Source organism: Pieris brassicae, chromosome 5 (assembly GCF_905147105.1).
Source record: "Pieris brassicae chromosome 5, ilPieBrab1.1, whole genome shotgun sequence".
Classification (NCBI taxonomy): domain Eukaryota; kingdom Metazoa; phylum Arthropoda; class Insecta; order Lepidoptera; family Pieridae; genus Pieris; species Pieris brassicae.
In genome coordinates, this window is record NC_059669.1 from 16930960 (window position 1) to 16947112 (window position 16153).

The window sequence follows — 16153 nt, forward strand, 5'->3', positions numbered from 1 at the left end:
CTGGTAAGACGGTACTCGTACTAGTATACGGTAGTATTATCACACTAATTCACAAATCCGAATGGTTTTGTACTTTTAAATCTTCTCACCAGGGGCAGAAGACGTCATTCATTGTTTTCAATATCTATGCAATAACGAATGTTATTTAGTTTTATAATAATAATAATTTTATTTATTTTTCTCCCATATAACATTTACAACAATAAATAAGATTACAGTTAAGAAGGGATTGGGAGACTGGTTTCCAAACCATAGCAGTAGTAATTTTCAAGTTTTACTCTATCATGTTGTTGGTGTGGTTTTTATCTATTAGTACAAATATTTTCAAAGAAATAAACAAAAGGCAACCATCCGGTTTTAGATTTAATGTCTTGTACAGAATTATCGAAAACGGAAGTCTAAACGGCACATTTGCATAAAACATGTTGGTTTGTTTCAGCTATGGAACTGAGATAATTCCTTGTTTGCAATGAAATTCGGTAGTTATTCATTCAAAGCCAAATATTTACTTAGTTACATTAAACCTCTATAAAGGAACGTAAAACGCTTTACGTGTTTAGCTGTAAGTGATCGTTATTGGGTCATTACTATGCTATAATATTTTATCACAGGTACTCGGCTGATAAGCGGCTATTATATCAAAAGAATTTCTGAGATTTCCATTACTATATTATCTAACTATGAAAGCCGGGAAAACCTGACTACACTAACCCATTGGCCTATAGGCCTACTGCCAGTAATGGGCAAAGTGTACGAGAAAATGTTAGTAAGAAGATGGCACCTGGTACCACGCTTAAGCAACCGCCAACCCTTTTAAGTTAATAATGTCCCTTAAGAAAGGGGAGATTTCGACACTGCCCCTGCTTAGTTACTCGGTCACTATATTATCTAAAATTACCCATTCCGTTAAAAGTTATCTAACGAACAACTGTTAAATACTCTACAAAGTTTATTTCATGTGTAAAATTAGTTATTTAAACTATCCAACATAACCTCAGACACGGCAAGAAAGGTGATTTTTCGTTACAAAAGAAATCCATGAATCCAAATTTAACTTCAGACAATTTGAAATACAATACAATAGTACGAATATTAAATTTTGTATTGATTAATCTTATTATAAATATTTTTTTTTTAGATTTAAAAGGAAATGTCGTATGGATATTCGATTTTCTCACAATTGTTGAGATAGTAGCCCCTTGTAATAAATAACCTTATTACATTTTACATTAAAAAATGGCGCTACAACCTTTTTAGGTCTGGGCCTCAGATTTCTGTATCTGCTTCATGAACATTTCTAAATTGAATAGGCAAGTAGGTGATCAGCGGTCTGTGCCTGATTCACACCGACGACTTTTTGGGTCTAAGGCAATTCGGTTTCCTCACGATGTTTTCCTTCACCGTTCGAGCTAATGTTAAATGCGCATATAGAAAGAAAATCCATTGGTGCACAGCCGGGGATCGAACCTACAACCTCAGCGATGGGCGTCGCACTCTGAAGCCACTAGGCTAACACTGCTCTTTTTTATTTTACTGTTTTTTTTACATTTTACATTACAATATCTTATACCATTTAGAGTTTTTATAATTTATCTACAACGTATAATTTGTAAGTTCAAACCGAGGCTAAGTATCTAGTAAAGTATATCACATCTATTTCACAAATGCTTTCAAGCACTTTTCTTTATTGTCAAAGTTTTGAGACAGATTCCCCGCATCCTTCTGCCGTTTAAAACTTATCTTTTATATGAATTGAATCATTTCATTGGAAATTCATTTCTTACGCAGTTTTAGTAAACTTTAACTCTAGTAGACACACTTCGACGACATCTGCACAGTTTTAACAAGAAGTTCTTCCCTATCTCTGTACTTGTAGGAAATAAATTTAGGAAACATCAATCATCATTGTAAAAATGAAATTATGCTTTTATAGTTTCTTGATATCTGTTGATTAATAATATTAAAGAAGCAAAACACAAAGGATGTATTTTTGTAGAAAATGTCTACGTGCATTTCCTCGCCACGAATGTGTAACTTAACTGTTGAGGTGGTAGGCCCACCTCTCAGAACCCTCTGCTCAGGGGTAGTGAGACTAAACCCACTAAAACTTTCAACCCTCTCAACTCTCTACTCGCCCCTAAAATGGGTTCTCAGTGTTCACTTATCGCATTTAAACCAGGGCGTAGTGAAAAAAGTGACTAGTTCTTTAAATATGAAAATAAGTTAAATCTCGCGTTTCAAACAATGTATAAATTAAATTTGAATCTTAATCACGTTTTCATGAGACCAGGCCTTCATGAATTCTGTTCCTTTTTAAGATCATGATTGTTATAAGCTTCCATGCTTTTAATAATAATGCAATATTGATTCTAAATAAGACCATTTCTTTTTACGTAGATGTAAATCAATAAATTTATCATTCAATGATATTACATTGCCGTATCAAAGTCCTTTGTAAACAACCATTCCTACAGACATAGCAATTTTTTTCAATGATGAGTTTTATAGGAAAAAATAAACATAACAACAAAATCCTAGTAAACCTTAAATGCTATTATTAGATTGTACCACTTGAGACCCTCGGACCTTCAAACAATTCTCATCGTGCACTTAGAAAACACTTAACAAGATTTAACCAAACGGAACAATCCATTAGCGAACAAATCCTCATGGACATTTTATAAAATTGTATCTACACGTATATCCTTCAGTGCTGATACTGCTACAGCTGGGGCTTCGAGAGTGTGTTCTAAGTTTCTGTCCCCGCGAAACAATTTGTTTGTGGGTTTGACTGACAGCTACATCTATCGTCATCCCTGCTCAGGCTAAATGTCTGGTTAGATTTGCCCCATGTTCGTTTATGCGGGCTCATTTCATTGTATTTATCTAGTGGACAAATTACCAAATCTAAATAATTTAGATATTCTAAGTACACTATAATAATAGTATTATAAATCGTTTATTAGCCGATACAACTACAAATATCCGCATAAATAGCAATACATAAATATTTAAAGAAAACACTTTTTTACCGGATTGAAGCTAAAAAGCACGCGAAAAAAAAAATTTTTTTTTTAATATCACCTTCCCCTTGAAATAATTTCTTTGTAATGTTTTGTAAAATATTTTATAAAAAATACAACTTTTGTGTTTCCACAATTAAATAAAAATATAAATGTAATAATAATAGTGATTTCAATACAATAAAACTGTTTTAGTCTTCTAAATAATTATATACGTCTACAACCCAAGAGTGGCGTCTAAGATAGTATGTAATATATCAATTGGACTGCTATAATAAATAACCTAACAACTAATCGTGTTGTTACCGCGGCCCGATTTTAACAGCTCATAAATTTTTTTCATGAAATATCATTCTTAAAATTACTGAACCTTTTAGGATATTCAGTAATTTTTAGCAACGAATCTTATTCAGAATTTTTAAATGAAGCTTTTTACAAATAGAAACTTTTATACATTTATATATTTGCCTTATTATTCTTAATTCTGGATTTAGTCTTAGTTTATTTTTGTTAAAAAATGTTTAATAATAAAAGCTTTAATAATTAATCCATACAACAAGTGGTTAGTTTACATTATTTAATATTAATATTGAGAAACATTCATCCAGTTTGCCCCGCTAGTTCTATAATATCATCTGTCCATCTTTTCTTTTGTCGTCCTATTCATCTCTTTCCAGTGTATCCAGTCAATTTTGTTATTTCTAGTGTCCATCTTATATCCTGCGCTCTAGCAATATGACAATGTACATGTACATTTTGTTTTTTTACGAATGACAACATTTCTTGTTTTGTTTATTATTCTCAACTTTAAGATGCTACTTGCCATTGCATGCTGGTAAGACAGGATTTTTCTTGTTGTTTTCTTGTTGAGAACCCACGTTTGACTTGCGTATGTCAGACAAGATAGAATACCTATTTGAATCTATTATTACCTTATTGTGTCGTAGACTGTAGTTTCCTTTCAAAATTTCCTTGTATTTCCTCTAACTACTTCGTCGTTCTTGTCATTCTACTTGTCATATTTTATACCATATAGTAACTAAAATTATATAGAATGTCCCAAATATTGTAATTTTTAGTTACGTGGGTAACACTGAAAATGTTTAGAACGGGCCAGTTAGAAATATTGCTAATGAAAAGTTTTTATTTAATTTAAATTTTAGAACTCTTTGGTAACCTATTGTAGTATATTGCATTCGTTTGTCATTTGTTTTTGTCAATTGGCGGCAAATCTAAAACTTTTGGTACACGTGAAAATGAACCTAACGCGAAAAAATTTTCGATCCGCGCGAGGGACGTCCTTTAACAGCGACTACTGAAGATAACATCAGTACTGTGCGATGTATCATAGAGGAAGATAAGAGAGTGACCTATCAGCAGATACGGGCAAACCTAGGCATTGGTATGAGTCAAGTTCAAAAAATATTTCACAAACATTCAGGCTTCAGGAAGCTTTGTACCAGATGGATTCCCCAAACTTAACCGACGACCAGAAAGAAACACCTTCGCATGGACTGGTGAATATTTGACTTATATCGATATAAGGAGTCATCCGCCATACAGTCCTGACTTGGTGCCCTGCGACTTTCGTTTATTCCCAAAAACTAAAGATACAATTCGAGGTATTCTGAAGATGCGGTGAAAGCGTACGGAAACACCATAGAAGAAACCCCTAAGGAAGAATGGGCTCACTGCTTTTCTGAGTGGTTCCATCGAATGCGACGATGTGTAGAGAGGAACGGAGATTACTTCGAAAAACAATAAAGGTATTGGCAACTTTCTACATGAAGCCGTTCTTTATTTTTTAAATATTTTCAGTGTTACCTAGGTAGCTGGTGCTCATTGCACCATCTCTCAATCACTTTGAACGCCTTTCTCGTGAGATCACATAAAGTGCTTTCAAAGTTCCCCGATATAAAGATAGCTATGTCATCCGCGTATCCCACTGTGTAGAGATTGCCAGCGTTGAGTTCAGTAATAAGCTCACACTAAGTTAACTCATGAATGTTTTCAGTAAACAAGGTAAACTAAAGTTCTAGCATGGAAACATTTCGCAAGATCATAAATTTAACGGGCGGAATAAATTTAATCATAAAAGAGATATAAAATATTTTTTTCCTCGTAGTTTCAACTTCACCGATAAAAATGTTCGAATTGATCCTTTAGTAGGCCTAAAATATATATTAGTTATTTTTCTCGTATAGTTATATTATTTATTTCTAGCACGCAGAATTTAACTGAGTTACGTGCTTTGCCTCGTAATAGAAACTACAGAGTTCATGAATATTAGAGTGTCTGGTTTGGAGTAGTTTGGGTCGAGTATTCGCATAGCATTGCCCCAACGATCAAGCAAAGTATTAAATGTTTCAATTTCTTGAACGCAAAATAGAGAACTTTATTCATCTTTCAACTTTGCAGATATAATTTAAATCGCAATATAACTCCAAATCCTGGAATTTAAATCAAAAGTCTTAACACGGAATTAAAGAAAGTTTTGAATTGTTTGACATCGAGCAACGGTTCCAGTTACATAACAGATATTTCACACTTTGTTCACACTCTTTCTCTCACTTTTCAAATAATGATAAACTTTTAATTGACGTACTTAATATCGCCTTGTCGTACATTTCTGAACATTCTTGTTGATATTCCTAGATTTATATTATATAGACAAGAAAAATATAAGAACGGCGACCTCTAAATAAAAAAATAAAATAAAAATCATTGTAATACCCAAAAGGAAGGCCGCCGAGGAATCAGCTCAGGCACTCTTTCGCCTCTATCTGTCAAATTATACTATCGCTGTAACGAAAAAAAATGAAGATTATGAAAAAGGGCACTATCTAAACTAACTTTCCATCAACGTCTTTCAATGACGTCGTGAATTGATAACTCTCCTTCTACCAATTCCATACATTTTACAAGGATGTATTTTAGCTGTTGAAAAATTCTTACATGCTATGTATATAAAAAATAAAAGTATAAGATCTATCCACGCTTCAATGACTTAGAATCTTAGTGTAATACCTAGATATAGAAGGCTCATCTTCACGGAGTCAGCCACGTGTGCACTGTCAATACTCAATATGTTCACGTCGTTTGAACCACAGAATATAGAACAATGGAGTTCTACATCTGCAGATAACCGTAATTATGAGATTTTTAAGCCTTTACATATATTTTTACTTCATAACGAAATATATACTATCAAATATTAGTTTACGATAATATCATTTTGGATTGCGTCTACGCAAACTCCATTCAAACGATGTATGCATGTCCACAGACCACTTGTCAATATATTCATTCAAAAACTTTACGATGTAATTAATAACAGGATGGTAACTATCAGTACACATATCGTTCGTTTGTGTTACAGGTACAAATGTGTAATAAAGTTTCTCTAGAAAAATCAACAACACCAATTACGAATGATTTTTGATATATTTAGTTTTTTTTTTTATAAATAAGGGGGCAAACGGGCAGGAGGCTCACCTGATGTTAAGTGATACCGCCGCCCATGGACACTCTCAATGCCAGAGGGCTCGCGAGTGCGTTGCCGGCCTTTTAAGAATTTGTACGCTCGTTTCTTGAAGGACCCTAAGTCGAATTGGTTCGGAAATACTTCAGTGGGCAGCTGGTTCCACATAGCGGTGGTGCGCGGCAAAAATTGCCTTGAGAAACACTCAGTCGTGGAACGTCGGACGTCGAGGTGATACGGGTGGAATTTTGTATTTTGCCTCGACGTCCGATGCTGAAACTCAGCTGCAGGTATTAATCCGAACAACTCCTCTGAACACTCTCCATGGTAAATGCGGTAGAAGATGCAGAGTGACCCCACATCTCTACGCAACGCCAAAGGATCGAGCCGCTCGGAGAGGGATTGGTCATCGACGATTCGAACCGCTCTTCGTTGGATACGGTCAAGTGGAAGGAGCTGGTACTGGGGAGCCCCCGCCCAGAGGTGAGAACAGTATTCCATGTGGGGCCGTATTTGCGCTTTATAGAGTTGCAAGCGGTGGCCCGGAGTGAAGTACCGTCTCGCCTTGCTGAGCACACCAAGCTTTTTGGAGGCTAATTTAGCCTTTCCCTCCAAATGACCGCGAAACTGAACGTCGTTCGATATGTCAACGCCAAGTATTCCGATGCTGGCTGTGGCTTCAATAAGAGTGTTGTCGAAAAGAGGAGTAGCGACAAAGGCTATTTTTTTCGCGGAAAACGCGCAAACTTGTGTCTTCTTGGGGTTAAATTGGACTAGGTTTAGTCTACCCCAGTCCGAGACTCCACGTAAAAGAGTTTCGACTTCAGACACAAGTTTGTTCCGGTACTCATCGACAACTGCCCGAGAAATACCTGCCCGGCCAGTGTAAAGAGTATCCCCAGTGCTGTCGTCCGCATAGCAATGAATGTTGCTAAGTTGCAACATGTCATTGATATGCAGAAGAAACAGGGTCGGGGACAGAACACAGCCTTGTGGGACCCCAGCATTCACGGGTTTAAGGTCGGAATATGCTCCGTCGACGACGACCTTGATGCTCCGATCGGCTAGAAAACTGGAGATCCAGTCGCATAATTTCTCAGGAAGCCCGTAGGCTGGAAGCTTCGAGAGCAGTGCTTTGTGCCACACCCGATCGAAGGCTTTCGCTATGTCCAAACTAACCGCTAGTGCCTCCCCCTTGGACTCAATTGCCTCTGCCCATCTATGAGTAAGTAAGTCGTACTGATAATCGCTAATCAGCTGGTGGCCCTCTAGATAACTCAAGAGCTGGCCATTAATAATGGATTCCATTATTTTGGAGAACAAGGAGGTTATTGCGATTGGGCGATAGTTGGATGGATCAGAGCGATCGCCTTTTTTAGGGATCGGATGTATCGAAGCGGTCTTCCAGCACTTCGGGACAGTGCCGAGCGAGTACAGGTACCGGAAAAGGCGCGTCAGGACCGGAGCCAACTCAGGAGCACAAGTACGCAGCACAATTGGAGGGATACCATCCGGCCCGCTCGACTTATGAATGTCCAAGATTTCCGGCATTGAGTTATCACACCGCGAAATCGCCGGTGGTGATCTCCCCCGGTCATCCAAAGTCGAGTTGGACGCGAAGAGACAGCCCAAGAGGTCGGCCTTCTCCTTCGCAGTGTGGGCGAGCGAGTCATCCTCTCTGTGCAGCGGTGGTATCGATGGCTGACAAAAATTCCCTTGTACAGCTTTGGCGAGAGACCAGAAGGCTCGGGTCCCAGAAGGGAGTTGGGCCAATCTCTCGCCAAATCTGGCGATGTGCTCTGACTTTGCCTTAGCGATTTCCCGTTTGAAGGACCTGGAGGCTGAGTTATATGCTTTTTTTATGTTCGCTGGTATTGGCATCACGAGATATCGCCGCTTCCGCCCATGCATTAAAGCATTCTCGCTTTCGACGCGATGCCGCCTTGCAAGAACGCTTAAACCAGGGCTGTGACTTGCCACCGATCGGCACCGCAGAGATTGGAATAAAAAGTTCCATGCCCTGTAGAACCACTTCGGCGACAGAGGCAGCGACGGAATCTGAAGCTTCCGACGAAAAGCACATAGGCCCCCAAGGGTAGGACGCAAAGAAAGACCGCATCCCATCCCAATCTGCTGACCGATAGTGCCAAATACGACGACAACCCGAAAAACGGGGCCGAGGAGGGCGCGTAGTAGGCACAGTACTCCGGACCACACAATGATCCGATGAACCCAATGGCGGGTCAACAGAGACTTGATAGGTCTCCGGATGTGAGGTCAGCAGAAGGTCCAACAAAGAGGGTTTATGACCATCCACATCTGGTATTCGCGTAATCGCAGGGACCATTTGTGACAGGTCGTAAGCTAAAGCAAAGTCGTGAAAGGATCTTCCCGCGTGATCGGTGGTTTCCGAACCGAGCCAATCGGCATGGTGAGCGTTAAAATCGCCAAGTATCACGATTTCAGCGGTAGGAACCCCTTCGAGCAGGGAATCTGTAGCCATTTGGATGTGCTCAATGAGTCGCTCAGTTTCGGTATTTCCGCTATGGGACCTATACAGGCATGTGTAGAATCGCGGATGGTCATCGCAGTCTACGCGCAGCCAGAGGCTAGATAGCTCCCTTCCTTCAAGCGACCCGAGGCGACGAGAACAGATATCCTCTCTGACGTACACGCAAACTCCCGCCCGCGGCACAAATGAATGTTCCAATTTGTACCCCGGGTAGGAGAGGTAGGAAGTATCAGCCGGGGAGGATATCTGAGTCTCAGTAAGGAAGAATAAGGCCGGCTTCGCAGTTTCGAGGTGAAAGTGAACCGCGTTAAGATTAGAGTTGAGCCCCCTAACATTGGTAAAGTCCACTGAGAGCGTGGAAGGGGATGCCTTCGGTAAATTCTTCCGTTTGCCCCGAGATCGAAACATATAGTTTTGGGGGTCGATGGGGTCGTCACGTCCCGACGCCAAAGAAGTTATACCAGAATACTAATTTTTGTTTAAATCTAATATCTAATCTAAATCAAAAATAATTAAGTTATATACTACGCATGGAGAAGTTATATACTCGACACCGAACAAATATTATTATTATTAAGATACCAAACCGATACGACTTAGGGCCCTTCACGAAAAAACCATTCCCTGAAAGGTCGACAGCACACCCGCTGGCCCCCGGCGTTGCAGGTGTTCATGGGCGTCGGTTATCACTTTGTTAAAACTGACCTTTAAATATTTCATTTAGCGGCTACTAATTTTGAAACATTAAGAGCTGCTTTTAGTAAATTAATACCAATTTGCAAAAGAAATCACAACATTAAGTTGAAATTTTTGATCTGAAACTTCTTTATCGGTGTTTGAAAAAAATTTACGGTTACGCGCCTTCTTATTCTTGTCCTATCAGGGTTCATTCGAAGAGATTTGAATATATAATAACCATAATAATGACAGTAATAATTCTATTACAATTAATGAAATTCTGTAATAATGTTAGTAGTAATAAGGTAAAATGAAATAATTGTATTATTTGTATTCATGTCTATGATAAAAAAAAACTGTATCTAAATTAACTTTATTTAACCAATTTCTGTAAGTTTGCATACAGTATCATTGCATCATTTTTCGAAAAATAAGGTCATAAGGAAATTTCACTTCTTACGTGTGTACACTAGTACACGCACACATTTTGAAATTATTAAACTCACCTTTTATTTCACATAAATATTCTTCACTAAGTAGTTTGACACTGTGGTTTCACCTTCGCTTCACGGTTAGGTTGCTGGCAACATTGACTAAAATTTTCAATATATTTCACAATGAATATCGAAAATCTGTGCCGAGGTCAAAATAATACTGAAACGAGACAACTGAACTTCATAAGTTCTATAAGTTATGACTATTGTGATATTAAGCTTTCTATTATCAAAAAATATTTTCGAGCTTTACGTATCGCCTGATTATGCTAAAAGTTCATAACATTTTTAGTAATTGTAATTTTTTTTTAAGTCTTATATCATATTTGTCAACACTTTTGTAGATATAATTTGTTTTACGTCTTATCTGAAACCTGCCAACAAATTAAATAGAATATGACGAGGCTCAGTATCAGCAGGATTTTTGCAGGGTCATACTTAACATTTAATAATAAATACATTATATGAAATTTATGTAACACTTTTACTTTGTTTCCAAGATGCTTTTCTTTACGATACTTTCCCATGTAAAAGAAACTATTTAGTTAATGAAACCTTACTTACTTTACAAACTAGTAAAAATTAACACAAGTAAACAAAATATGTTACTTAAATAGATTAAATATAAAGCAATATAGTAGATAATTATATAAATTATTTATTTTTTATCCGTTTATGAGTATATAGAATATAGAAATAAGATCATAGAAAATTGTAGAATTTTTTAATGCTCTAATCTAATCTTTATAATATATGACAAATGATATGATGAAGTACAACCCTACTTAAACCTAGTGATAAGAAGTCGCTTTAATGATGCGGTCTGCGAATTCGTTAATATTTTCCTCTCGTGAAAACCTTTCGAGGTATTCAGCATTTTATATCCACGTAATTTTACCGTTGTTCAGTTGATCCTAATTGATCAGTTACTAGGAAATCTTTGTAAATTAGGAATAAGAACGTGTCAAATCGAGTCGTAACTATAGCTCATATCTTATTTTACTTACCTTTTAAACTATATCTGTACTTCTAAAACTTAGGAGTTGATAGAATTAACTCCAGATCAACTATTAGCTTACCCCGATAGGTGAGGAAAAATCACTAATAATGTATTTTGCGCACTGCCATACAGAGGGCGTTATTACTAATACACGCTTAGTAAGTGAACAATATGTAAAGTAAAATATATATTTAATAACGATTCTAATCATAAAAAATAACCAAATTACCTGATCACCCTCATTTATAAAGATTATACTACAAAGTTGCGAAGTCAAGTCTAATTAGTAATAGAATTACGCTGACACCAACTCCACAAATTGGCTATTAAAACTTTGTTGAAATCCGTAATAGGGGAGCAAATTTCGCCTTGACAGAGAGGATTTGAAATTTTTCATAGTCAAACGGCTTATTTTTTAACATTGTCCGAGGCCGTTTGTAAATTAAAATTATCAATATATATAGATAATTAGGAGCCTCTCCCAACCTAAACTCACAAAAGAACAAAGTGTAAATTTCTACTTACTACAAGACTATTACTGTTTTTTGCTTCAATTAAAGTATATGAGATGTAACGTAGTTGTTATTAAAAGCAATAGAAAAGAATTAAAACAAATAAAGAAAATACATTTGTAAATAATTAACTATTTTACTGATTTGTAATATACTATAATACTGTTTTAATGAAATGAGGAAATTGTGAAAATGATTCGTAAAAATTATTATTTTAAAAGTAGTTGATTAAATCGTTAAAAAAGTAATACCAACATCTAGAAGATATTGCACATCTGTTATTATCGGATAAACGTCACCCTCATTCGTTGCAAAAAAACGTATAAAATACTTTTTGTTCAACATATCCCATACAATGTCTTTCATTTTCCTAATACAATTTTACGCTACCGAATGAAGAGTGATTTCACGCAAGTAATGTTCCTGTTAGTCCCAATTTCTTGTGTGGAATAATTTTCAGCCAATAGCGTTGAAATAATTGGGTTGGAACAAATATGAATGTATCCTGGATTACATCAATCGCACATTGATAGCAATAATCTTCATGATTATTGCAAATTGAACCAATTGAATTGATATTTTAAAAAATTGCAAGAAAATAATAATAATTGGTTTAACCAGTATCTAAAATATAACCTAAAAATAATAATAAAATATAAATTCAGTTATTTTTAGATAGTATAATAGATATTAAAATTTAGTATATTTAATCTTAAAAGCTGCATACACATCGCTGCATACAATTCTCTATGTAGCTCGTAGCTAACATTATATAAAAGTCTTATACTTTATTTACATACAAACATCTACATGTTACTTACATTAGACAAATATAAAATTAATAAAATATATTATGCCGCAGTCGTCCGCTATATTTATCAAAGTTCACGCACCAAAACAATTGCAGGCAAAATCTTCGAACTTGGAAGGCTTCGAATTAGTACCTTTTCGTATCTCAGGAAGCAGGCCGTTGTCGGTCGTATTCGGTTCTGATTTTAGGTATATGATTATAATTAGCGTTGTGTCGGCTACGTGTAGTTAAATGTTTTTTTTACTAAGATGCTTGTTGTGTAACTGTTATTTTCCATTAAGTATATTTTTTTATAATCAATAAACATGAAACTGATGTTTTACACCCAAACGGCGTAGATTTAGAACCCTTACGTGATTATACAGAAAAGTTATGTATGATAAATGAAGTAATGTAAGCCAAAAATCCATTGAGATTAGAGCCATTATATGTACTTTAAACTTTAAACTCGCCTCTAGATAAAGATAATATTAACCATGTCTCGTAGCAATTACCCGTATTTGGATTGTAAAACTGATCCCTAAACTTGTTTGGTCAAATTGAACGACTTTGACATTAAACGTCAGAAGTTATTTGTTAAAGTAATTTGCCGTCTGGTTGTGGGTTTAACTACGTATAATCAATTTAAACTTGATTTGAGAGTATAATATATGAATAAGGTTAACGGAATATTATCAGTTCGATAAATGGATTTAATATATATCACTTGCAAGAAAGCCTAACACATAACATAAGCTATGTTTAAGAAAATGCGAAATTTCAATTACTTTATACATAACTTACATAACATAACTTTGGCTTATATTTTTCGCATTTTATATATAAAATACAACTGTTTAAAAATGGAAATAAAAAATATAGCGCCTCACGGAATTTTGGTTAGAGACATCCGGAAAACATCGGAGTATAGTGTGTCAATTTACCTTCCTAACTCTAAGGTAAATAGACACAATGTACTCGTAAATTTCACGTCAGGCTTCGTAAAACTTCTGGATATCACTATAAAGATTTATAGGGTTGTGCTAAGAAGATTAATTTAAACAAATATTAACAATGAGAAATTAATTAGGGTTGTAATGTTCCCTTGGGTAGAATGCCTAGCGAGCCCCGAGGGCCCATCTTAAGGGCATATGAAGGGCTGAGGTGTTTTTAGTGGGTGGGGTATCGCTACCCCTCTGAATAGCAAAAGGGGCTTGAGTGTAATACCAGCCCCATAGTCCCCGCGTTAAGCTCGACATCCTTGGCGGGGGCCTGCGTAAGCGCATTTCCACTTCATTAAAAAAAAGGGTTGTAATATTGTAACTGTTAAAAGAGAAATAAATACAAAGAAAATAAACAGTGTATTTCTACTAAAGGTAAATCTGACTTGTCGTGGGTAGCTATAGCTAAATTCTAATTTGAAACTTTTTTTATATCTATGCCGACTTCTTCACGCTACTGACTGCAAAGCTGGAACTTCCAAACGAGTGAACCTTAAGTTTATGCCTTAATTGTAGCAATATTTTTTTTAGATTCGTTCTCAACTTTACGAAACAGGGCTTTGATTTTACCTACAAAGATTAGACAAATGAAATTTCACTCCAATACAAAATAAATGCTTTATAAGTTGACATTCTAGAAGTACTCATTTATTAATTAAAGTACACCACATCATATATTCTGTAGATTATAAGATACAATCTATAAGGCGTATAAGTATACGGCGATAATTAGGCGAATGGCGATAAATCTAAAACTATTAAATGTTTTGACTGTTTAGCTTAAGGGGGCATTTTTTCATGAAAATATATAGCTGCAAGGGTATGGTAGCATCAGCCAGTATTTACAGCAATATTTTAGTATGGCCGGGATATTGCCAAATATTTTTTGTATGTCCTATGAATGTTTAGTGTCTGGGACACGATCGCTTTGCAATCGAAAATACTACAATATTCATTAGCCATATTATTGCAATTATTCATGCTACGTGAAGTTTGCCACGATTCGTGACATTCGTGTTATGTTTTTAAATAATTGTTCATCGAGTCTTATTTCCATACTTAAAACTATTGAAATAAAGTCAAATCCAATTTTTTCTTTGTATTTTTTTTTTGACTTTGATTTTAAAACAATATTAGCTGCTGCAACGCGTATGAAATACCATCCGTATTACGTTGAGCTCCGTCGTTCTTATGGCAGTCTTTACCGCGCACTATCACTATGTGGACAATAACAACTGAAGAATTTCCGAATTGATTCGATTCGACTTAGGGTCCTTTAAGGAAAGAGCGTACCAATTATTAAAAGGCCAGAAACGCACTTGCGAGCCTTCTAGTAATAGGAGGGTCCATGAGTATCACTTAACATCAGGTGAGCCTCCTGCCAATTTGCTTCCTTTTATATGAAAAAAAATCAAATATATGATTTTACACTACAGAGCTTAAGTGATAATAATAGTTTTGACTGTGTACGTGAATAAGAAACATTTTAAATGAACTGGCTTAAGGCCCGAAATCGACAAGGCATTGACAATAGCCAACCATATATACCATCAATTACCAAACATATAATTTCAATGAAACAATTACAATTTACAATAAATTATACCGATAATATATGTTTTTACAATATTAATTTAAAGTGTAAACATTCGAATTTTAAGAATGTTCATTGTACAACGAAATTTATTTGCCGCGTTGCTCAATTATGGATGTCACTCACAGCGAATATTGTTTTTGCTTCACTCATACTTACGATACTGAAATAACTGAGCCATGAAAATATAATATCATAAAATGTCACGGAAGACAGCCCTGTGTCCATCAACTCCGATCGGAACTGTCGTTGACAGCTACATGAGAACCGATAGGGGATTATTCTGAGCCCTTTTCAGATAAAAAGGTTTTTTACTTATATAAAAATATTTCATAATACAACTGGCATAGTGTCCCTTTGACACAACAAATCTATTATTTGAACAATGCGTTATTTACAACGAATATTGTAACATGTCGTAGTTTATAGTAAGTCCCGGTGAGGGACATTACGATACAATCACACTTTACAAGGTTTAAAAAAGCCGACTATAAACCCTATGTCATCAAAACTTCCTTAAGATAAATGCAGTTGTGTACTGTCAGAGCCCATTTTAGGAACGGGTATGCCCAAGCCAGTTGACAGTCTTAAAACACACGAATTCGTGATCCAATTTGATTATATATTCTAACATCAGATTTACGTCACACATGACGTGAAATTTCGCCTGATGATATAAGTTTTATGGCTCAGCATCAAGCTTACACGTGTCATTTATTTTCCTTAGAAAGTTGCGTAGAAGCTTCGTAAATTCAGATTTCTCAAGGCCTTTTGTAAACGATCAAATAACTGCGGAGTGTTTTTGATTGAAGTGTTTGAATTAGCAATTTTCACTTTACAAATTACGTATTCGTAAATGTGTAATTAATTAAGTTATCATACGTATATGATAACTGGTTCTGGTTTTACTCGATGTTTGTTTAATAGACAATTTCGAATTTACATATATAGCCATTCCAACGTATATTTTTAAAGTACGCGTTGAAAATATAACAATGTAGGCAATTTAAAAGCTCACATTTTCAGCTTTCAACTCCAAGTATAAGATTATATTTTTACATGTACCTG